This window comes from Pleurodeles waltl, chromosome 4_2, assembly GCF_031143425.1.
Source record: "Pleurodeles waltl isolate 20211129_DDA chromosome 4_2, aPleWal1.hap1.20221129, whole genome shotgun sequence".
Classification (NCBI taxonomy): domain Eukaryota; kingdom Metazoa; phylum Chordata; class Amphibia; order Caudata; family Salamandridae; genus Pleurodeles; species Pleurodeles waltl.
This window is the reverse complement of record NC_090443.1, coordinates 886,116,188-886,138,916: the sequence shown is the minus strand read 5'-3', so window position 1 is coordinate 886,138,916 and position 22,729 is coordinate 886,116,188. Positions and strand designations below refer to the sequence as shown.

At 48.7% G+C, this 22,729-nt stretch overlaps 1 protein-coding gene across 5 annotated transcripts in view; it reads right to left on the bottom strand.

The window, feature by feature from the left end:
* TUT4 (terminal uridylyl transferase 4) overlaps window positions 1-11,723 on the bottom strand; it is a 1,006,035-nt gene extending 994,312 nt beyond the window's left edge. For 3 of the 5 annotated variants that reach the window (XM_069232661.1, XM_069232662.1, XM_069232666.1), the window contains exon 1: window positions 11,428-11,722. The gene's annotated coding sequence lies outside the window, so the exon portion shown is untranslated. Of the gene's footprint in view, window positions 1-11,427 lie in introns of all 5 variants that reach the window. The other 2 variants (XM_069232665.1, XM_069232664.1) reach the window with 1 other exon arrangement.
* Window positions 11,724-22,729: the final 11,006 nt, after the last annotated feature.

The following is a 22,729-nucleotide window of genomic DNA, read 5'->3' as shown; positions in this document are numbered from 1 at the left end:
CAGCACCCTACACCTAGGGTTATCTAGGGCCCACCTTAGGGGTGACTTAGGTGTAGAAAAAAGGGAGTTTAGGCCTTGACAAGTAGTCTGACTGGCCAAGTCAGACTGGCAGTAACTGCACACGCAGGCTCTGCAGTGGCAGGCCTGAGACAGGTTTGAAACGCTACTTCTGTGAGTGGCGCAAGCTGCGTTGCAGACCCACTAGTACCATTTCATTTACAGGCGCTGGGAAGGAGGTAACAATGTACAAGGGACTTTCTGGTAAATTTAGTATGCTAATCGCGTGAAAGCCAATCATACCAAGTTTAGATGGGAGAGCACATACACTTTAGCACTGATCAGAAGTGGAAGTGATAAAGTGCTCAGAGTCCTAAAGCCCACAGAAAAGTCAGAAAAATGGGGATGACCCTTCAGAGAAGAGCCAGGTCCAACAGACGGTGTCATCCAATGCCTGTGTTAGGCTGGCACATTATGTCATACACCAGGTGTAGGAAAATGGCTTCCTGTTGCAGTTACCCCCCCATCCATTTTTTGTCTGCTATTGATGCTGACTTGACTGAGAAGGGTGCTGGGACCCTGCTAACCAGGCCCCAGCACCTGTGTTCTTTCACTAAAAATGTACCATTGTTTCCACAACTGGCACACCCCTGGTACACAGGTAAGTCCCTTGTAAAAGGTACCAGTGGTACCAAGGGCCTCGTGACCAGGGAAGGTCCCTAGGGACTGCAGCATGTGTTCTGATACCCTAGGGGACCCCTCACCTCACACATGCACACTGCCATTGCCTGACATTGATGCTGACTTGACTGAGAAGTGTGCTGGGACCCTGCTAACCAAGCCCCAGCACCTGTGTTCCTTCACTTAAAAATGTACCATTGTTCCACAATTGGTATATCCCTGGCACACAGATAAGTCCCCTATAAAAGGTACCAGTGGTACCAAGGGCCCTGTGACCAGGGAAGGTCACTAAGGACTGCAGCATGTGTTGGGCCACCCTAAGGGACCCCTCACCTCACACATGCACACTGCCATTGCAGACTGTGTGTGTTGGTGGGGAGAAAAAGGCAAAGTCGACATGGCATCCCCCTCAGGATGCCATGCACACAAAATACTCCCTGTGGCATAGGTAAGTCACCCCTCTAGCTGGCCTTATAGCCCTAAGGCAGGGTACACTATACCACAGGTGACGGCATAGCTGCATGAACAATATGCCCCTACAGTATCTAAGTCAATTCTTAGACATTGTAAGTACAGTGTTGCCATACTAAGTATGTCAAAAACTAACTCCACCTTTCCATAACTGCTACACCGAATACTGGGAAGTATGGTATCAAACTTCCCAGAATAATAAACCAACACTGATGCCAGTGTTGGATTTATTACAAAATGCACACAGAGGACATCTTAGAAGATGCCTCCTGCATATTACCCAATCCTTCAGTGCACGACTGACTGGTCTGTGCCAGCCTGCCACTGAGATGAGTTTATGACCCCCTGGGGTGAGAGCCTTTGTGCTCTCTGATGCCAGAAACAAAGCCAGCACTGGATGGAGGTGCTTAACATCCCCCCACCCCTTGCAGGAACTGTAACACCTAGCAGTGGGCCTCAAAGGCTCAGGCTTTGTGTTACAATGCCCCAGGGCACTCCCGCTAGTGGAGATGCCTGCCCCCTGGACACAGCCCTTACTTTTGGCAGCAAGTCCAGAGGAAATAATGAGAAAAACAAGGAGGAGTCACCTACCAGTCCGGACAGCCCCTAAGGTGCCCTGAGCTGAGGTAACCCCTGCCTTTAGAAATTCTCCATCTTAGTTTTGGAGGATTCCCCCAATAGGAATAGGGATGTGCCCCCCTCCCCTCAGGGAGGAGGCACAAAGAGGGTGTAGCCACCCTCCAAGACAGTAGCCATGGCTACTGCCCCCCAGACCTAAACACACCCCTAAATTCAGTATTTAGGGGTGACCAGGAAATCAGATTCCTACAACCAACACAAAGAAGAAGGACTGCTGACCTGAAAGCCCTGCAGAGACGATGGAGATGACAACTGACTTGGCCCCACCCCTACCGGCCGGTCTCCAGACTCAAAGAACCTGCACAGCGACGCATCCGACAGGGACCAGCGACCTTTGAGGACTGCCTTGAAACCAAAGGACCAAGAAACTCTCAAGAACAGTGGCACTGTTCACCAACAGCAACATTTTTGCAACAAAGAAACAACTTTCAAAGAACTCTCCCTTCCAGCTGGAAGGAAGAGACTTCTCACTGTGTACCTGACGCCCCAGCTCGAGCTCCAGAAAAAAAAACACTGCAGTGAGGACTCCCAGGTGACTGTGATGACGTGAGTAACCCGAGTCGACCACCCTGCACCCCCACAGTGATGCCTGCAGAGAGGATCCAGAGGCTCCCCTGACCGCGACTGCCTGGTAACAAGGAACCTGACACCTGGACCAAGCACTGCACCCGCAGGCCCCAGGACCGAGAGGAACAAACCTCTAGTGCAGGAGTGACCAGCAGGTGGCCCTCTTCCTAGCCCAGTTGATGGCTGGCCCAAGAAGCCCCCCTGCCTGCATCGCCTAAGTGACCCCAGTGTCCCTCCATTGCTTCCTCCAGCAAACCTGATGCCAACTTTGCACACTGCACCCGGCTGCCCCTGTGCCGCTGAGGGTGTGTTTTGTTTGCCTGTTTGTGTCTCTCACCCCCCCCCCCCCCCACCCCACCCCACCCCATCCCATCCCAGTGCTCTACAAACCCCCCTGGTCTGCTCCCCCAGGATGCAGGTCCTTACCTGCCAGCAGACCGGAAATGGAGCACCCCTGTTCTCCATAGGCACCTATGTGTTTTGGGCCCTCCTTTGACCTTTGCACCTATCGCCTCCGGTGCTGCTGGTGCGATGACTTTAAGGTTGCCTTGAACCCACAACGGTGGGCTGCCTATGCCCAGGAAACTGAACTTGTAAGTGCTTTACTTACATGCAAAAACTAACCAAACTTACCTTCCCCAGGAACTGTTGATTTTTGCATTGTGTCCACTTTTAAAATATCGTATTGCCATTTTAACATATACTGTGTGTACTACTGCATTAATTCAAAGTTCCTTACTTACCTGTGTGGAGTACCCTGCATTTTATGTATTTACTTCAAATCTTGAATCTTGGGGTTCTAAAATAAATTAAGAAAATATATTTTTCTATATAAAAACTATTGGCATGGAGTTAAGTCTTTGAGTGTGTGTTCCTCATTTATTGCCTGTGTGTGTACAACAAATGCTTAACACTACCCTCTGATAAGCCTACTGCTTGACCACACTACCACAAAATAGAGCATTAGAATTATCTAATTTGGCCACTATCAACCTCTAAGGGGGACCCCTTGGACTCTGTGCACACTATCTCTCACTTTGAGATAGTATATACAGAGCCAACTTCCTACATTGGTGGATCAGCGGTGGGGTCTAAGACTTTGCTGGACTACTCAGCCAATACCTGATCACACGATTAAATTCCAAAAATTGTCATCTGACACTGATTTTTGCAACTTGAACTATTTTTCTAAGTTTTTAAAAGTCCTGCTAGGGCTTTGTGTAAGTCTCTGTTAGCATTTATTTTTAGGGTTTAAAGGCTTGTAAAAATTTGGATTTAAGTTCTAGAAGTCGTTTTTAGATTCTTAAAAAGTAATCCCAACTTTTAGAGTGATAATGTCTGGCACAGATGAGATGGTGGTGGAACTCAACCTCGCCCCTTACCTGCATTTAAGGATGTCAGAGTTAAGGACTCTCTGTAAGCTAAAAAGATAAAAACTGGGTCCAACCCTTCCAAAGTCAGGCTCCAGTAGCTTTTTGGCAGAGTTCAAAAGGGACCACCCCTCTGAGGATAATCCTTCAGATGGGGAAGTTAGTGAACAGGAGGATGAATTCTCCCCTCCTATCCTAATCAGGGAGAACAGGGTCCCTCAAACCCTGACTCCTCAAATCATAGTCAGAGAGAGACTGGTTCTTCCACAGAGGAGACCAGTACCTCTGGAAGCACCTAGGGCAACCTCAATGAAGATGACCTACTGTTAGTCAGGATGGCCAAAGGATTGGCTTTGGATAAGCAGCTCCTAGCCATACAAAGGGAAAGACAAGAGATGGGTTTAACTCCCATCAATGGTGGCAGCAACTTAAATAGGGTCAGAGAGAGTACTGACATCCTAAATATCCCCAAAGGGATTGTAACAAAATATGAAGATGGTGATGACATCACCAAATGGTTCACAGCTTTCGAGAGGGCTTGTGCAACCAGAAAAGTAAACAGATCTCACTGGGGTGCTCTCCTTTGGGAAATGTACACTGGAAAGTGTAGGGACAGACTCCTCACACTCTCTGGTAAAGATGCACAATCTTATGACCTAATGAAGGCTACCCTGATTGACAGCTTTGGATTCACCACTGAGGAGTACAGGATTAGGCTCGGTGGGGGGGGGAAATCGGAAAACCTCGAGCCAGACCTGGGTTGATTTTGTAGACTACTCAGTGAAAACACTGGATGGTTGGGTAACTGGAAATGAAGAGCATGACTATGTTGGGCTTTATAATTTGTTTATGAAAGAACACATTTTAAGTAACTGCTTCAATGAAAAGTTGCATCATTATCTGGCAGACCTAGGTCCAATTTCTCCCCAAGAATTGGGAAAGAAGGCAGACCACTGGGTCAAGTCTAGGGTAACCAAAACTTCCACTGGGGGTGACCAAAAGAAAGCGGTTACAAAGCCTCCCCAGGAGAAAGTGGGTGACACTAGAAATAAAGAAAAAGAGTACTCTGTAGGCCCCCAAAAATCAGACCAGGTGGGTGGGCCCGAAGACACAACCCAAAATAAAGGTGGGTACCAGGGTAAGAACTGGGATGCCACTAAGGCATGGTGCCAAAACTGTAGACAGACAGGGCACCACACCAAGGACACTTCTTGTCCCAAAAACAATCCCCCCTGGCAAAACCCCAGGGGTGACTAGTGTAGCCACTGGGGATGACTCCTCCGATGAGTAGGTCTTCATTGCCTTCAACTGGAAAAAGGGCCCAACAGGTGAGTTGGAGATTCCAGAGGGAAGTAGACAGTTCCACCACCTACTGGTGAATGGAATCCCAGCCACTGCCCTGAGAGACACTTGTGCCAGTCACACTATTGTGCATGATAGGCTGATGTTCTCAAAGCAGTACATCACAAGTGAGACTGCCAGAGTAAGAGCTAGCCAAGACAGGGTCACTGATAGGCCTGTGGCTTTTGTGCCCATAGAAGTGGGTGGGGGTTCTAGCTGGAGAAGGGTGGTAGTCAGTACAGACCTCCCCCTTGATTGTCTCATTGGAAATAACTACCCAGAAGTTAGTCAGAGCCCAAGAGAGGAACTGGTCCAGTGCCAGTCTTCTCCCAAGGATTCTGGAGGTGCTGCCCCTGCAGTAACTGCAAGTAGGCCCCAGAAGAAAAAGAAAATAAAACAGTGCAGGAAAGGTGGACAACCTTTAGCCAAGGTTCCAGCAAGCTCAGGAGATTCTTCTCCAGTAGGGGAGAACTCGTAAAGTGGCACTGGTACAGTCCAACCTGACCCACAAGAAGTCCTGACTAGTCAGGCAACTGTTAAGCCTAAGCGGGTGGCTCCTCAGCTAACAGAAGAAAGAGTGGAAGAAGGGTGTTTAATAAAACAAAAATTAAAAGCCCCCACTCTAACACAGCAGACAGGCACGCTGAACCCAAAGAAGCCTGTAACTTAGCCCCTTCCCTTGTAGGTGAAGAGCTAAAGGTGTGGTTCTGGACACTGACAGCTGTCAGTGGCCTCTGCTGGGTGTTGGCCTTTATGGCTGCATTGTCCTTGGCATGGTGGTCTGACCGCATGCCAAACAGCAAGTTAGGCCCCCTGACCCTGTTGGTCATGGTGGGGTTACTCCAGCTATGGGTAACCTCTTTGGGTAAGCTAGGGGTGACCCTGGCTAAGGTAAGATTAGCAGAGGTGAATACCTCTACCCCTAAAATAGAGAGAATGGGTGAAGACATTAAACACAGAGACAAAAAGCAATTCAGACTAGGTCCCATCACTGTGAAAGTGGGTCAGTTTCCCAGAGGGAATGACCTGAACAGGAGGATGTAAGGAAGAGTAGGCCCTGCAACAAACCAGCCAGTTTTCCCTACTCTTCCTCATCTGACAGACTAGGAAGACTCTCCCAGCTTTGGCGGAGTCTCCTGGCCTGTGGGCTGGGGGCTTGTGTAGGAAAATGTTTCCCTGGTGCACTTACCCCCACTTTTTGCTGGATATTGATGCCGACTTTACTGAGTGTGCTGGGACCCTGCTAACCAGGCCCCAGCACCAGTGTTCTTTCACTAAAAATGGACCATTGTTTCCACAATTGGCACACCCCGGCACACAGATAAGTCCTGTGTAAAAGGTACCAGTGGTACCAAGGGCCCTGTGACCAGGGAAGGTCCCTAAGGGCTGCAGCATGTATTTTGCCACCCTAAGGTACCCCTCACCTCACACATGCACACTGACATTGCCTTTTTCTCCCCACCAACACACACAATCTGCAAAGTCGACATGGCATCCCCCTCAGGATGCCATGCACACACAATACTGCCTGTGGCATAGGTAAGTCACCCCTCTAGCCGGCCATATAGCCCTAAGGCAGGGTGCACTATACCATAGGTGAGGGCATAGCTGCATGAGCAATATGCCCCTACAGTGTCTAAGCCAATTTTTAAACATTGTAAGCCATAATAAGTATATGGTCTGGGAGTTTGTCAAAAACGAACTCCATAGTTCTATAATGGCTACACTGAATACTGGGAAGTTTGGTATCAAACTTCTCAGACTAATAAACCCACACTGATGCCAGTGTTGGATTTATTACAAAATGCACACAGGGGGCGTCTTTGAAGATGCCTCCTGTATTTTACCCAATCCTTCAGTGCAGGGCTGACTGGTCTGTGCCAGCCTGCCACTGAGATGAGTTTCTGACCCCCTGGGGTGAGAGCATTTGTGGTCTCGGAGGCCAGAAACAAAGCCTGCACTGAGTGGAGGTGCTTAACACCTCCCCCCTGCAGGAACTGTAACACCTAGCAGTGAGCCTCAAAGGCTCAAGCTTCGTGTTACAATGCCTCAGGGCACTCCAGCTAGTGGAGATGCCCACCCCCTGGACACAGCCCCCACTTTTGGCGGCAAGTAGATAGGAGATAATGAGAAAAACAAAGAGGAGTCACCTACCAGTCCGGACAGCCCCTAAGGTGCCCTGAGCGGAAATGACCCCTGCCTTTAGATATCCTCCATCTTAGTGTTGGAGTATTCCCCGAATAGGGATGTGCCCCTCTCCCCTCAGGAAGGAGGCACAAAGAGGGTGTAGCCACCCTCCAGGACAGTAACCATGGCTACTGCCCCCCAGACCTAAACACAACCCTAAATTCAGTATTTAGGGGCGACCCAGAACCCAGGAAATCAGATTACTGCAACCTACACAAAGAAGAACGACTGCTGACCTGAAAGCCCTGCAGAGATGACAACTGACTTGACCCCACCCCTACTGCCCAGTCTCCAGACTCAAAGAACCTGCACAGCGACGCATCCAACAGGGACCAGCGACCTCTGAGGATTGCCCTGAAACCGAAGGACCAAGAAACTCCTGAGAACAGCGACACTGTTCACCAACAGCAACATTTTTGAAACAAAGAAAAAACTTTCAAAGAACCCTCCCTTCACGCCGGAAGCGTCAGACTTCTCACTCTGCACCCGACGACCCCGGCTTGAGCTCCAGAGAACAAACACTGCAGAGAGGACTCCCAGTCGACTGCGACGACGTGAGTAACCTGAGTCGACCCCCCTGCACACCCACAGCGACGCCTACAGAGAAGATCCAGAGGCTCCCCCTGACCGCGACTGCCTGGTAACAAGGAACTCGACGCCTGGACCAAGCACTGCACCCGCAGCCCCAAGGACTGAGAGGAACCAACCTCCAGTGCAGGAGTGACCAGCAGAAGGCCCTCTTCCTATCTCAGTTTGTGGCTGGCCCGAGAAGCCTCCCCTGTGCCCTGCCTGCATTGCCTAAGTGACCCCAGGGTCCCTCCATTGCTTCCTATAGAAAACCTGACGCCAACTTTGTACACTGCACCCGGCAGCCCCTGTGCCGCTAAGGGTGTGTTTTGTGTGTCTGGTCTGCTCCCCGAGGACGCAGGTACTTACCTGCCAGCAGACCGGAACCAGAGCACCCCTGTTCTCCATAGGTGCCTATGTGTTTTGGGCCCTCCTTTGTCCTCTGCACCTGTCCGGCCCCATGTTGCTGGTGCGGTGACTTTGGGGTTGCCTTGAACCCACAACGGTGGGCTGCCTATGCCCAGGAAACTAAACTTGTAAGTGCTTTACTTACATGCAAAAACTAACCAAACTTACCTTCCCCAGGAACTGTTGATTTTTGCACTGTGTCCACTTTTAAAATAGCTTATTGCCATTTTAACATATACTGTGTGTACTACTGCTTTAATTCAAAGTTCCTTGCTTACCTGTGTGGAGTACCTTGCATTTTATGTATTTACTTCAAATCTTGAATCTTGTGGTTCTTAAATAAATTAAGAAAAGATGTTTCTATATAAAAACTATTGGCCTGGAGTTAAGTCTGAGTGTGTGTTCCTCATTTATTGCTTGTGTGTGTACAACAAATGCTTACCCTCTGACAAGCCTACTGCTAGACCACACTACCACAAAATAGAGCATTAGAATTATCTAATTTGGCCATTATCAACCTCTAAGGGGAATCCTTGGACTCTGTGCACACTATCTCTCACTTTCAGATAGTGTTTACAGAGCCAACTTCCTACACCAGGTGTACGTATCCCCTAAAACCTTACATATCATATCTTATGAGACACTCATACTGCCCGAGGTGTGGTCAAATAAATGCGGATTTCATACATATGATTTGGCGATGTCCAGACGTGGTGGTCTACTGGGATGAGAGGCTGTCGGCACTTAATGGGCCCAAGGAAATAGGGCACTATTTACTGGGACAGGTCCCGATCAGCAAGAAAAGAAAAATAAGCAGAAGTTCCTAATGTTGGGACTTAGTTTAGCCAAACGATGGCCAGCTATATGATTGTTATCTCCCAGAGCTCCCACATTAGCTGAATAGAAGAGAGATATGACTGAATGAGCAAATGCTGAAGAGAGCCATATGCGTCGGACCCGCACAACTAGCGGTGGACTTACAGGCTTGGGCGGCCATGCTAACTGATTTGCTAGATTCGCCACCCACTGATATGCCACAAACAGCGGTGGTGGCTGGGGTGGGTCATGGTGGGAGGCAGGGAAGTCACGACACTACGGAAAATGGAACAAACCCTATAAACGGAGGTTGCACTGATACGCAGCATTATCCATCTTAAGGGGTGTGTAAGAAATGTCTAGCTGAAATGGAGGAGAAGGGAATCACACTTGACAATGGATGAATACATTATGCATAGCATACTGGAAACTAACACGCTGAAAAGTACCATCATACAGTCTTGGTAGTGTTGTAATGCAAATGCCAATAAAAACCTATACTTTAAAAAAAATATTTGAAGGTCAAAAAAGGAGAATCCAAATTGTCAAGACCTGTTCTCATTGAAAAACATATCTAAAGGCTCACTGTTATTAGCTGGCAAAGGATGGAGAACCAATAGAGATGTCTTTAAAGTCACTCCAGTGCAAGCTGCTAAAATACAATCAGTAAAAGACAGAAATAAGTGCAAGAATTAAACTCAAGCTTTTGGTGTGACCCTGAAACTAAAAATACATCTGATACTATTGCACGAAATGATGAAAATGAGCTGCATGATTGCAGAAATTAGATTACTGTAAAACTCAACAGTACGACCACTGGGGAGTTCAATGTTGAACATGAAGATGGTGAAGACATTGACTCTACTATGTGCGTCCCTGCACCTACAGATGTAACAAATGTTGGTAGGCGTTCTTCAGTTAAATGCACAAGAAATGTGGGAATGCCTACAAAAGTTAAAGATTTCTATCTGCACTAAGATAGAGTTTAAAGTACATCAAATGAAGTATTAATATATTTCATCATTTATTATTATTTTTTGTGTTTTTTCTCCAAGGGGGAAGGTGTTGTAGGTAGTGTATATCATACCTATAATTTAAGTTCTACTTCTGAATGTGGAATCTATTTGTTATGTGATTTCGTGAGGTACATGTTATTTGAGTTGGGGGTTCCACGCTCACGTGTGTGCTGCAGACTGCGGTTGGGCTTACTGGCTGAACAGCAGAGGTGGCGGATGCGCTTGCTGTGGGCTTCATTTGTTTTGTGATATGAACATAAAAATAAAATAAATGTTCGTACAACACACCATCGCTTACTACATAGACACCAAGTTTCGTTCTGTAGTCGAAAACAACTTACACTACAGTATGACAGGCTCCACAACAGGACCCCGAGGCAAACTAAGATGACCTCACCTTCTTCACCATGCGAGAACATGCATTGGAAACTGTACAAAGTGAAACACAGACAAGCGGCAGAGCTGGGAAAGCGCCTAGTTATTGCTCGACCACGAAATTCTAGGTTTCTATTCTCTCGATTCTGAAACCGAAACCAACTGCTAACGCTGTGCGTTATGTCATATCTACTGCCTCCATCAACAACAAACCAGTCACCTCAGCGCTGCGTAGCTAATTATGCCCTGTTTACAACCCATCTTACATTCTGGCCATCAAGTTCCTTAAAAAAATGCTACTCTCGTCCTAAAACAAAAAAAAAGAAATTCAAGTTTTGGGTTACTAGGTCCCGATGAATAGAAGGGTTCAGAGAAAAAAACTGCGGCAGAGGATTGTGGGGCAATGTAGAAGGGACAAAAGCATGTAAATCAGTTACAAGCTTTTAGATCCAGGAGTAGAGATGGACTGGGAGAGAAGTGTACAAGCAACTGCAAATGACACGTTAGGCTTCAACAATCAGTCAACTCGAGTCAAATCGTTCTCTTCTTTCAAATAGATGAAGTAAAATATATTTTAACAATTGCAACGTGAGAAAAATGTTCTGGTAGTTTTCAGAGTTTTTAAACCAAGGAAACCGGGCCGTTTTGGGCATGCTTTGTAAAGCATAAATAATGAAGACAGAAAAATTACATTTTCCCCACTCACGTTAAAAGAAGCGACGAACCAACATTAGCCTCCTTCAAGTCCCTGCACAGAAAGCTCTGCCCGCACGGGTGAAGGAGGGCATAGTGCCAGTACAGGACACTCGTGCGGTCTTGGACGAGCGAGTGCTTAAGGTTAAATCTCGTAAATAAACAACGTTCTATAATTCAGTACAAGGAAACTGGGCAGCAACACGTCCCATAATATGGTTCAATAGGAAATAAACAACGGCTAGTAACTGAATGTCCTCCCACCTTACTTCCAGAGCGAATAGCGGAAGAGTGTATACCTTGCTCTAGTTGGTTTTGTTGCTCCTGAGGCTGTTACCCATGTCCTTAGCCGTCGCCCCCTTCTGTCCTTCCAGAGAAGATGCAAGCCCCCGGTGTCACCACCAAACAGTAGCTCCTCCTCAGTAGGACGCCATGTTCTGCGCGCGCACACTGCATTGTGGGAAGAGGCAGAAGGGACCTGGTAACGTATGGTTCCCTTTAGAGGAATGCACCTTCGGTGTGTCTGGGAACAACATGACATCACGTGACGGGCTGCTCAGTGTGTTTCTTGACCCTGCGGCTGGTCCTGTATTACTGTCCTCTTCCTCAGAGGGGAGGTGCTGGGCTGGTTGTGCTCGGTGACCCGACTGTGGCGTGCACCAGGCCGTTCACCGGCAAGTAGCCCTTCGACACCTCTTTGTGACTCCTGTAGAATGTTTCTATCCTCCAGCAGGACTCCCACTTGAGAGACGCCGCCTGCTCTGCAGTGCCCGGGAACGGTTTCTCTATGGACCCTGTGTGGATCCGTTCGATATCATTATTCTTTTGCTGTTGCTTGTAACCCTTCGTGTCTATGCTGCTAAGGTGTTCGCAAATGATTACTATAATAACAAGCAGGCAGGATGCCATGAGGATATTGCTCACCGTCACATTCAAATTATAGCTGAGACTCTCAGTTTTCCTTTCTTTGCTGATCTTTACAGATAAATACAGACAGAAAACAATGTTTCCTGTCTGTATTTTTTTAAAGCAGAAAACTACTGACAATTGTGCTTCTTGTGAGTGACTCGCCATGCTGTCTGTCACGAATTCCAGGTCAACAGCTAAGCAGACATCATGGGGTTAAAAACACAGGATGGTATTTCTTTTAATGCAAGGAAATGTTTACGCATGTTTGAAGTATAATGGTAATACTTGACTGTCTATGTAATGCTTTCTTATATTTGGCTGCTTGCTTTGCTAAAACTCTACATGCATCAAAGAATGAGTGCATGTTCATCTATTAAATGTGGATATGTCCCGTTTTAAGACTCCATTTATTTTCAAAACTCACAATGAATATGAATAAATACCCATATGATGGCCCCACAAAATATGGTTAAATGCAGGTGAAAATGTAAAAAAAAATCAATACCTTAAAACTAGGAGCCCTAAATTTATAGCCTTTGCCCTCTTCATGTCAAAACAAATGGTTTTATGTATGCATGTGTTTGAATAGAAAATGCTTTATGTTATTTGCGTGAGAACATCTTGTCTGTTCCCAGCAGACTTGTTATATTGTAAGAAGTTTAACGGCTCATCGAAATTGTTTTTTTCCCCTTGCAGATGATATGATAAAACAACATCTATGTATGTACTTTACATTCATAAGACACAGTACAATATTTTTGGTCCTGATTGCATTAAAGCATAGGTACTTGGGATATTTTTGTAATGGGCCAGAAGGTACAATCAGACTGAGAATCCGGAAGAGGGGGGCAGATAAGCTGGCTGTAGGGAGAACAAAGTATGTTATTTTTTGTTTCATACTGCCACTCTCTAAATAAGCCTCTAGAAGAGACCTATATTTGAAAATGCTTTATTATGCTATTATGTTGTGTCTGAGTTGGTTTCCCTCTACCACACCCTATATCAGAAGTCTTTAAATCATGGGGCACACCCCACTGGGGCCCTGTGGCTGCATTCCGGCAGGGTGTTGGAGAGGGGTGGGGGGTCAAATGTCTCAAAAGGTACTTGTAAATGAAGATGGCCCGGAAGCTTGACTTGGTGCGTTCCAGGCTGTCTTCATTTACATGCAGTCTTTGACATGATTAAAAAAAATATGGGGAATCTCGTGATGTAAGAGAAGGTATTTCCAGCTGATTGGCTTAACTTCAATTTATTTTTTGTTTAAAGTTTCTGCATTGTTTTATATGCTATAACTGAAAGAGAAAAACAAAACACATGAAGAATATTTTGTTCTTTTTATCCATATTTTGACCCTGCACCCCACACTCAGTTGGTGGCAGGGTCAAACAAGTGACTAAAAATAATAAAGTATTCAAGTGTTTTGATATTCACCCTCAGTAATTGCATATCAAATGATGCAGAAATCTTAAACGAAAAATAAATTCAAGTTAAGCTAATCAGATAAAAATACATTCTCTTGCGTTATCAAATTTAATTTAGGTAATGTGGGTAAAAGTGGCTTGTGTATTTTTAGTTCTACGAGATCCCAGCCGGGAGCAGAAAGTCCTGTGAATATGCAAGTCATTATTTTAAAATTATATCGTACATGTTAGGCTGCCGCAAAACAAATTGGTGTTTTAAGATAAAACAAGTGATTTCAATATATACAGATTAGTAATAGGTAAACTATACCAAGTGCAAATATCTGTACAATATTCTGTTAAAAGTAAAAAAAAATTAAACTCAGCTTATAACACCCTGAAATCAAGTATCAAAAAGAATAACTTGTCACCATGAAGCTTCAAGAGATTCCATCAATTAAAGTCTATTCTGGCTCTAAAGCAGCCTTTACATTTGGTGATTAACAAATTGCACACATTTACATTATTTCAGGTAAGAGGCACCTTGGTTAGAGGATCCATTTCTTTCTTAGCTCTCTGTCCCTGCCTGAGTATCACTGCACAGGAAATCTCCCCCCCCCCCAACCCTGCCTTCCCTTCACTTTTACTCAGAGACACCCCAAGGGCCACAGTAACTGTTTAGGGATGATTGTTTTTTAACCAAAAATATGGGAAATGCTTTTGTAAAATTAAAAGAAAAACGAGGCTTATGGGTCTCCCAGATCCCCTCCACTTTGACCTCTGTTTACATGCAGATGTTCTTTAAGGTGAGTCAAGGGGTTGGCAGAGAGGAGGCCAGCAGGGTTACGTTCAGACGCAGCACTCTGATCATCCAGACCCCTTGGGCCTCAGAGCAACTGTCCAAGAGAAAAAGGAAAACAGATCATTGGATAGCATCAGAGAGATGGCACAGAGGAAGGGGTGCTTAAAGGGGGAGGGGGAGTTTAGTTTACAAATGGCACAGGCAACTTCCTCAGAGAGATGCCTTCTGGAAGGTGGGGAGTTATTGGGGCCTTTTTTCCAAAGGACTATTGGTGCAGCAGGTACAGGGGTCAGGGTTGTGGGTAACCAACACACCCCAGTTTTGTCTGTCAACTAGCAAATTGGGTGTGGGATTCACCTTCCTTGCGGTAGGGGCATGGCCACCTTTGTTCATAGGAAACATGACCCAAGCAACACTGGGCAAGACCTGGGTCTTCCCCCCTTTGTTCATTAGAAAGCAGCAGATATCTTGGTGTGGGCTCCGCTCCTAGTGGTGATGGCCTGGTGGAGTGGGCAGAGGATGCATCCTGTTTTTGAGGGATTCAAGTTATCATTAGTGCTGCAGGTGCAGTGGCACCGGGGCCCAGGGGTGTGCAAGGCAAACTAATCCCCAGTTATGGAATTAGTAGTATCCTTCCTTGCACGTATTGGGGCCCAGTTCGCATATTATCTTTCCCAGTGGTGCCTTGGACCAATGGCCCAACAGAGGTGAAAATTGAAGCATAGGAGATTTCTTAGCTGGGTCCCATAGATATGGCAGAAGGGGGGGTGGGGCAAGATGGGGGGCCATGTTTTTAGCAAAGGACAGAGGAGACTGCCTGCTTCTCAAGGCAGTTACTATCATTAGTGAAGCAGGAGCAGTAGCACTGGTGCCCAGCACTGAGAAGAGACCACTGCATCACAGTTATGACTGTCTTTACAAGAGGGATACATGGGCCTCATTTTCCTTGCCAGTGTTAGGGCCTCCTTGCTGCAAGGAGGGGGCAACACCTGAGAGCTAATTTTCTTTCTCAGAGACACAGTTGGTTTCAAGATTGGAGTGATGGCGAAGCATAAGGGGAAGCGGTGAAAGAGGCAGAGGAGAGAGCCTGCTTATCAGGGCCATGGGTACCATTAGTGCAGCAGGTGCAGTTGCAATGGAACCCAGACTCACAAAACCCCAATTCTGGGACCCTAGTATTTTTTCTCAAATTTTGATTTTGTTTGATATATTTTCACTTTTATAGGTCTCATACATAGTGTGGATTATGAACTACAGAAAAAGTACCCCTGAAATGATCTCCTAAGCTCAGTCATGGGGCTCAGCCCTGCCCCTCTCGTTCTCCCTATTCTCACCATACATTTTTGGAAAAGGGCCCCAACTTCAAAACATTGTGCTTAGGGGTGCTTAGAGTAAAACAAGTTTGAAGACATCTGCCCTAGAGTAAGCCTTCTTTAATTGCTATTGTAATTGCATTTATATAGTGATGCTACCCTTGCTGAGGCGTTGAATTGCTTTATGTCAGGTAGCACGCTGGCCCAGAACCCGAGGTTAGTGCATTGTTATTGGGATTAGTCTTGTGCTCCTAAGCAAACCATTTCATGCAGTCATCCCAATTTCTTTATAGTGAATTAAATGCATGAATAGTGGTTATTTTTTATCATTAGTGAGGGTTATATGAGCTTATGCATGTGGTTGGTGGGATAAATAGACAAGTTAGGGGAGCTAAAGTATTGTGTAGCATAATTATGACTGTGAAAGGAGGAAAGGTTATGATATACTAAATGAGTTGTAGGCAATATGCAGAAATACAATAATAGAAAATGAGGCAAACTTGCATGTGTCAGAGTAGGTTGTTCTCAGAAAGAGAAGGCATGCAGAGAATGGAATTAGAGGGACATTTGAAAGAGAAAAAAGGAGATGTGATGATTAATGGTATCTGGTTGCATGTTTATATATTTATTATATTTATTTGCCTATGCCATTACCAAATAGAGGTGTCAGTATGCCGTTTATTATAACTAAGTACACAAAAAAGCTGGATAAATTCTACAGTTTGATATCTCTGGAATATTGGTTTGGTCAGAAAGATGCGCATTACATCATGTCATTGGAATCAAAGCCTTGGATAGAGGCTTCAATCAATCAATCAATCAATCAATCAATCAGATATTTGTTAAGCGCACTACTCACCCAGAGGGTCTCAAGGCGCGGGGAGGGGGGGCAGGCGTGCTACTGTTCGAAGAGCCAGGTCTGGAGGCGCTTCCTGAAGGTAGGGAGGTCCTTGGTCATACGTAGGTTGACGGGGAGGAAGTTCCAGGTTTCGGCGGCCAGGTGGGAGAAGATTCTGCCAGCGGCTGTGGTGCGGCAAATGCCGGGGACAGATGCAAGGGCTAAGTTGGCAGATCGGAGCTGGCGTGTCGAGACGTGGAAGTGGAGGCACTCGTTGAGGTAGGCTGGTCCGTCGTCGTGGAGAGCTTTGTGGGCGTGGATTAGGAGTTTGAAGACGATCCTTTTGTTGACGGGTAGCCAGTGGAGGTCTTTGAGGTGGGCTGAGATGTGTTCGTGGCGAGGGAGGTTGAGGATGAGCCATGATGAGGCGTTCTGGATGCACTGGAGTTTCTTCTGGAGCTTGGCCGTTGTTCCCGTGTAGAGGGCGTTGCCATAGTCCAGTCTGCTACTGTCGAGGGCTTGGGTGACCGTTCTTCTGTTTTTCATGGGAATCCATCTGAAGGTCTTGCGGAGCATTCGAAGGGTGTTGTAGCATGAGGACGAGATGGCTTTGACTTGCTGAGTCATAGAGAGCACAGAGACCAGTATGAAGCAGAGGTTGGGTGCGTGGGTGGTTGGCGTTGGGGCCGACCCCAGAGTGGCAGGCCACCAGGAGTCGTCCCATGCAGAGCTGTTGGGGCCGAAGATGATGATCTCTGTCTTTTCTGAGTTCAGTTTGAGGCGGCTTGCTTTCATCCAGTTGGCAATGGCGTCAAGTCCGGTGTGGAGGTTGTTCTTAGCGGATGCGGGGTCTTTTGTGAGGGAGAGAATTAGCTGAGTGTCGTCGGCATAGGAAACGATGTTGAGGCCGTGGGATCGGATGATGTTGGTGAGCGGAGCCATGTAGACATTGAAGGGGTGGGCCTGAGGTAGGAGACCTGTGGAACTCCGCAGATGGTCTCGTTGGCCTTGGACAGGAATGGGGGGAGACACACTCTTTGGGTCCTTCCTGAGAGGAAGGAGGTGAGCCAGTCCAGGGCTCTGTGGCAAATTCCGCTGTTGAAGAGGCGTGTGCGCAGGGTGTGGCGACAGACAGTGTCGAAGGCTGCAGAAAGGTCAAGGAGGATGAGGGCGACAGTTTCACCTTTGTCGAGTCTGATGTCAATCAATCAATCAATCAAAGAGACTTATAGAGCGCGCTACTCACCCGTGAGGGTCTCAAGGCGCTGGGGAGGGGGAGAAAGGAGATGGGGGGAGATCACTGTTCGAAAAGCCAGGTCTTAAGGCTCTTCCTGAAGAGTAGAGGTCCTGGGTCTTGCGGAGGTGGGTGGGGAGGGAGTTTCAGGCCCTGGGGGCTAGGTAGGAGAAAGATCTGCCTCCGGTGGTGGTGTGTTTGATGCGAGGAACAGTGGCGAGAGAGAGGTCGGCGGAGCGGAGGTGGCGTGTGGGTGTGTGGAAGGTCACTCTTTCGTTAAGGTAGGTTGGGCCGGTGTTGTGGAGCGATTTGTGTGCGTGGATGAGGATCTTAAAGGTGATCCTTTTGTCTATGGTGAGCCAGTGGAGGGATTTGAGGTGTGGTGAGATGTGTTCATGTCGGGGGAGGTCGAGGATGAGTCGTGCTGCTGAGTTCTGGATACGCTGTAGTTTGCGTTTGAGTTTTAGTGTGGTGCCCGCGTAGAGGGCGTTGCCGTAGTCAAGCCTGCTGCTGATGAGTGCGTGGGTGACTGTCTTTCTGGTCTCTGTGGGGATCCACTTCAATGTTTTTTTCAGTGTGCGCAGTGTGTTAAAGCATGAGGAGGTGAGGGCCTTCATTTGTTGGGTCATCGAGAGGGAGGAGTCCAAGATGATGCCAAGGTTGCGTGCGTGGTTTGCGGGGGTGGGTGCGGGCCTAGCATGGTGGGCCACCACGAGGGGTCCCAAGTGTTTTTGTGTGGGCCAAAGATGATTATTTCGGTTTTGTTGGAGTTGAGTTTAAGGTGGTTGGCTGTCATCCAGGCAGCGGTGTCAAGGAGTGCAGTGTGTAGGTTGGATTTGGCGATGTTGGAGGTGAGGGAGAAGATGAGTTGTGTGTCATCAGCGTATGAGAGGATGGTGATGCCGTGGTGTTTGAGGATGTTGGCTAGTGGGGTCATGTAGATGTTAAAGAGTATGGGGCTGAGGGAGGAGCCTTGTGGGACTCCGCAGGTGATTTTGGTGGTGGAGGATTGGAAGGGTGGGAGACAGACTTTTTGGGTTCTGTCGGTAAGGAAGGCAGTGAGCCAGTCCAGGGCTTTGTGGCGATCCCGGCGTCGTGAAGACGCGTGCAGAGTGTGTGGTGGCAGACAGTGTCAAAGGCTGCGGAGAGGTCCAGGAGTATGAGTGCTACGGTCTCGCCCATGTCGACTCTGGATCTGATTTCGTCGGTGCATGCGATGAGAGCGGTTTCTGTGCTGTGGTTCTTGCGGAACCCAGATTGGGAGGGGTCGAGTGTGTGGTTTGTCTTGAGGAAGTGGAATAGGCAGGAGTTGACTATTTTTTCCGTGACCTTGGCTGGGAATGGGAGGAGGGAGATGGGGCGGTAGTTGAAGAGGTCGTCTGGGTCGGCTTTGTTTTTTTTTAGGAGCGCAGTGACTTCCGCGTGTTTCCAGAGGTCTGGGAAGGTGGCGGTTTCGAATGAGCTGTTGATTATGGCTCGGAGTATGGGGGCGATGGCGGGGCTGGCCCTGTTGTATATTCGGTGGGGGCATGGGTCGGAGGGGGAGCCAGAGTGAATGGAGTTCATTGTGTTTTAAGTTTCTTCATCGGTGGTGGGGGCCCAGGTGGTGAGTAGGTTGGGGGTGTGTGTGGTGGGTTTGTGTTGGGTGGGTGGAGGGTGCGTGTGGAGGGTGTGTGTGGTGTGAAGCTGTTGTGTATGTCCAGGATTTTGCGATGGAAGTGATTTGAGAGGGAGTTGCAGAGGGTTTGTGTGTGCGTGGGGTCTCGGTTGCTGGCTTTGGGTTTGGAGAGCTCCTTGATGATGGTAAAGAGTTTGTTGCTGCTTTGGGAGTTGTTGTCAATGCGTTCCTTGTAGTGTGCTCTTTTGGCGGTGCGTATGAGTTGGTGGTGGATGCGTGTGGTGGTTTTGAGGGCAGAGAAGTTTGTGGTGGTGGGTTCTTGTCTCCAAGTTTTCTCTGCTTTGCGGCATTTGCGTTTGGACTTGTGGAGTACAGTGGTGAACCATGGGGCGTTCATGATAGTGCGGGTGGTGATGTTTTTTCTGAGGGGCGCGAGAGCGTCGGCACAGGTGGTGATCCATTTGTTGAGGTTGTGTGCGGCGGTGTTGGGGTCGGTGATGTTGGGGGGGGTTTGTGTCAGTTGGGAGTTCAGGAGCTCAGTGGGGGTCTTGTCCCACATGCGGTAGGGGGTGGTGTGGTGGTGTGTGAGTGGTTTGTTGTAGGAGAAGTGGACGCAATGGTGATCCGTCCATTGGAGTTTGGTGGTGTGGGTGTAGGTGACGTGTTGGCTTGAGGTGAAAATTGCGTCTAGTGTGTGTCCAGCCGAGTGGGTGAGGGCTGTGACCAGTTGTTTGAGTCCCAGGTTGGTGAGGTTGTCCAGGAGGGAGGAGGAGTTGTGGTCGTGAGGGTTTTCCAGGTGGAAGTTGAAGTTGCCGAGGAGTATGTAGTCTGTGGAGGTGAGAGCGTGCGTGCGTGCTGATGGTGTCAGCGATGGTTTCACAGACTGGGGGGCGTGGTCCTGGGGGTCTGTATATGAGTGGTGGTGTTGTTGATGTGGATGAGGAAGTGCATGTGTTCTGCGTTGTTGAGGGTGTCGAGGGTGTTGGTGGTGACCTTGATGGTGTCTCTGTGAAGGATGGCGATGCCGCCTCCTGGTTTGTTGAGGCGGTCTTTGCGTTGGAGTTTGCAGCTCTCCGGGGTGGCTGTGGCTATGTCTGGCTCGGATGTGAGGTTTGTCCTTGTTTCTGTGAGGAAGACGATGTCGGGTGAGTGTGATGTGATGAGGTCCCAGAGTTCGATGTCGTCGGTGCAGGCGATGAGGGCAGTCTTGGTGCTGTGATTTTTGCGGAATCCGGACTTGGAGACGTCGAGTAGGTCGTTGTCCTCCAGGAAGCGGGAAAGTTGGTAGTTGACTATCTTCTCGATCACCTTCGCGGGGAAGGGGAGTAGGGAGATAGGACGGTAGTTTTTGAGGTCTTCGGGGTCAGCTTTGGGCTTTTTGAGCAAGGCGTTGATCTCAGCGTGTTTCCAGCTCTCCAGGAAGATAGCAGTCTCGAAGGAGTTGTTGATGATAGTCCGTAGTTGGGGGGCGATGATTTGGCTTTATTGAAGATGTGATGAGGGCAGGGGTCAGCGGGAGAGCCGGAGTGGATGGTGCACATGGCCTTGGTGGTTTCCTCATCATTGGTGGGGGTCCAGGCGCTCAGTATGTTGGTCCGGCAGGGCCCGATGGGGTCGACCTTGGTGGTGGTGGGGGATAGTGGTGTGAAGCTTCCATGGATGTCTGTGATCTTGCGGTGGAAGAAGGTGGCGAGGAAGTCGCATAGGTCTTGCGAGTGGGGTGGGTCGGCGGAGCAGGACTTGCGGTTGGTGAGTTCCTTGATAATGCTGAATAGTTCCTTGCTGTTGTGCGCGTTGTTTTCAATTCGTTCTTTGTAGCAAGATCTTTTTGTGGACTGGATGAGCTGGTGGTGTTTGCGGATGGCTGATTTGAGGCCAGTGAGGTTTCTTTCTGAGTGTTCTTGGTGCCAGATTTTGTCAGCTCTCCGGCATTCTCGTTTGAAAGACTCAAGGTCTGCGGTGAACCAGGGGGCTTTCTTGTTGGCGTGGGTGATGGTGGTTTTCTTGAGAGGGGTGAGGGTATTGGCGCAGTTGTCGAGCCACTGTTTGAGGTTGAAGGCGGCGGTGTTGGGGTCGTTGGTTGTGGGTGGTAGGGCGCGGGCGAGGTTTGAGATCAGTTGATCCTTGGAGATCTTGTTCCACTTGCGGCGGGGGATCCGGGTTTGTTGGTGGTGGCTGGTGGGTTTCAGGAAGGAAAAATGAACACAGCGGTGGTCGGTCCGGTGGAGTTCGGTGATGTGAGTGAAGGTGATGTGGCTGCTGGAGGAGAAGATGGCGTCGAGAATGTGACCGGCTTAAGTGGGTAGGCAAGGTGACCAGTTGCTTAAGGCTGAAGTTGGCGAGGTTGTCTAGCAGGCAGAGGAGTTGCTGTCGCTGGTGTTCTCCAGGTGGAAATTCAGGTCGCCAAGGAGCACGTAGTCCTTGGAGGCGAGGGCATGGCAGCTGATAGTGCCGGCGATGGCGTCACATAATTGAGGGCGGGGGCCTGGTGGTCTGTAGACGAGGGTTCCTCTCAGGGTGGTGTTGGCGTTGACGTGTATCTGGGAATGCAGGTGCTCTGCCGCATTCAGGGCGTCACGGATGTCAGTTGAGATCCTAATGGAACTTTTGTGGACTATGGCGATTCCTCCTCCTGGCTTGTTGGTGCGGTCTCTTCGGATGATCTTGTAGCCCTCAGGAATGGCTATGGCGATGTCTGGTGCCGATGAGGGTTTCATCCAGGTTTCGGTGAGGAAGGCGATGTCCGGGGAGGTAGATGTGAGCAGGTCCCAGAGTTCGATGGCGTGCTTGTGTACAGAGCAGGGTGTTGAGGAGAATGCAACTGAGGTCGGTGGCGTTGTTGTGCTTGGGGGCTTGCGCGCTGGTGAAGTGCCACATGCAGCAGGAGAAGGGTCCATGGGTATGCCTACGGTAGGTCTGGACGCAGGCAGTGGAGCGGCCGTGGTTGAGTGCGAGGAGATCTGATGCAGTGTAGTGGCATCTGGCGGTGAGGGGGGCGCACAGGAAAGGTGCTAGGCGCGGTCCAGGCGCATACGGGCGCAGACGGCCTTACCTCTGGTGCGCCTCTGGCGCGGCCACCATTAAGAAGGGGAGGTGGGAGGGAGGAGCAGCTGGAAGGCGGTAACGAATGGGGGCGCGAGGGGGGTGGGGCTGCAGGGCACGCAGCGGCGGAACTGGGGAGAATAGGGCAGACAAGGCAGTGAAAAAAGGGCAATAAAACAGTCAAAAAAGGTGGAAAAAGCAAAACAAACGGTAAACAAAAAAGGCACAGTGAAAGGCACCAATACAGATTACAGGCACACACACTATACTTACAGCACACCACTAGACACCAGGGATGAGGCGCAGGCGGGTGGGGGATGGCCTCGAACTCTCGTCAGAAGCAAAGGCGGGGTCTGGGGCACGGAGGCAGGCTCGTGGAGCTGCTCGGCGTGTCGAGTGACTCCTGGCCTTAAGGCAGGTCAGGGGTAACACTCGGCACCGCGCA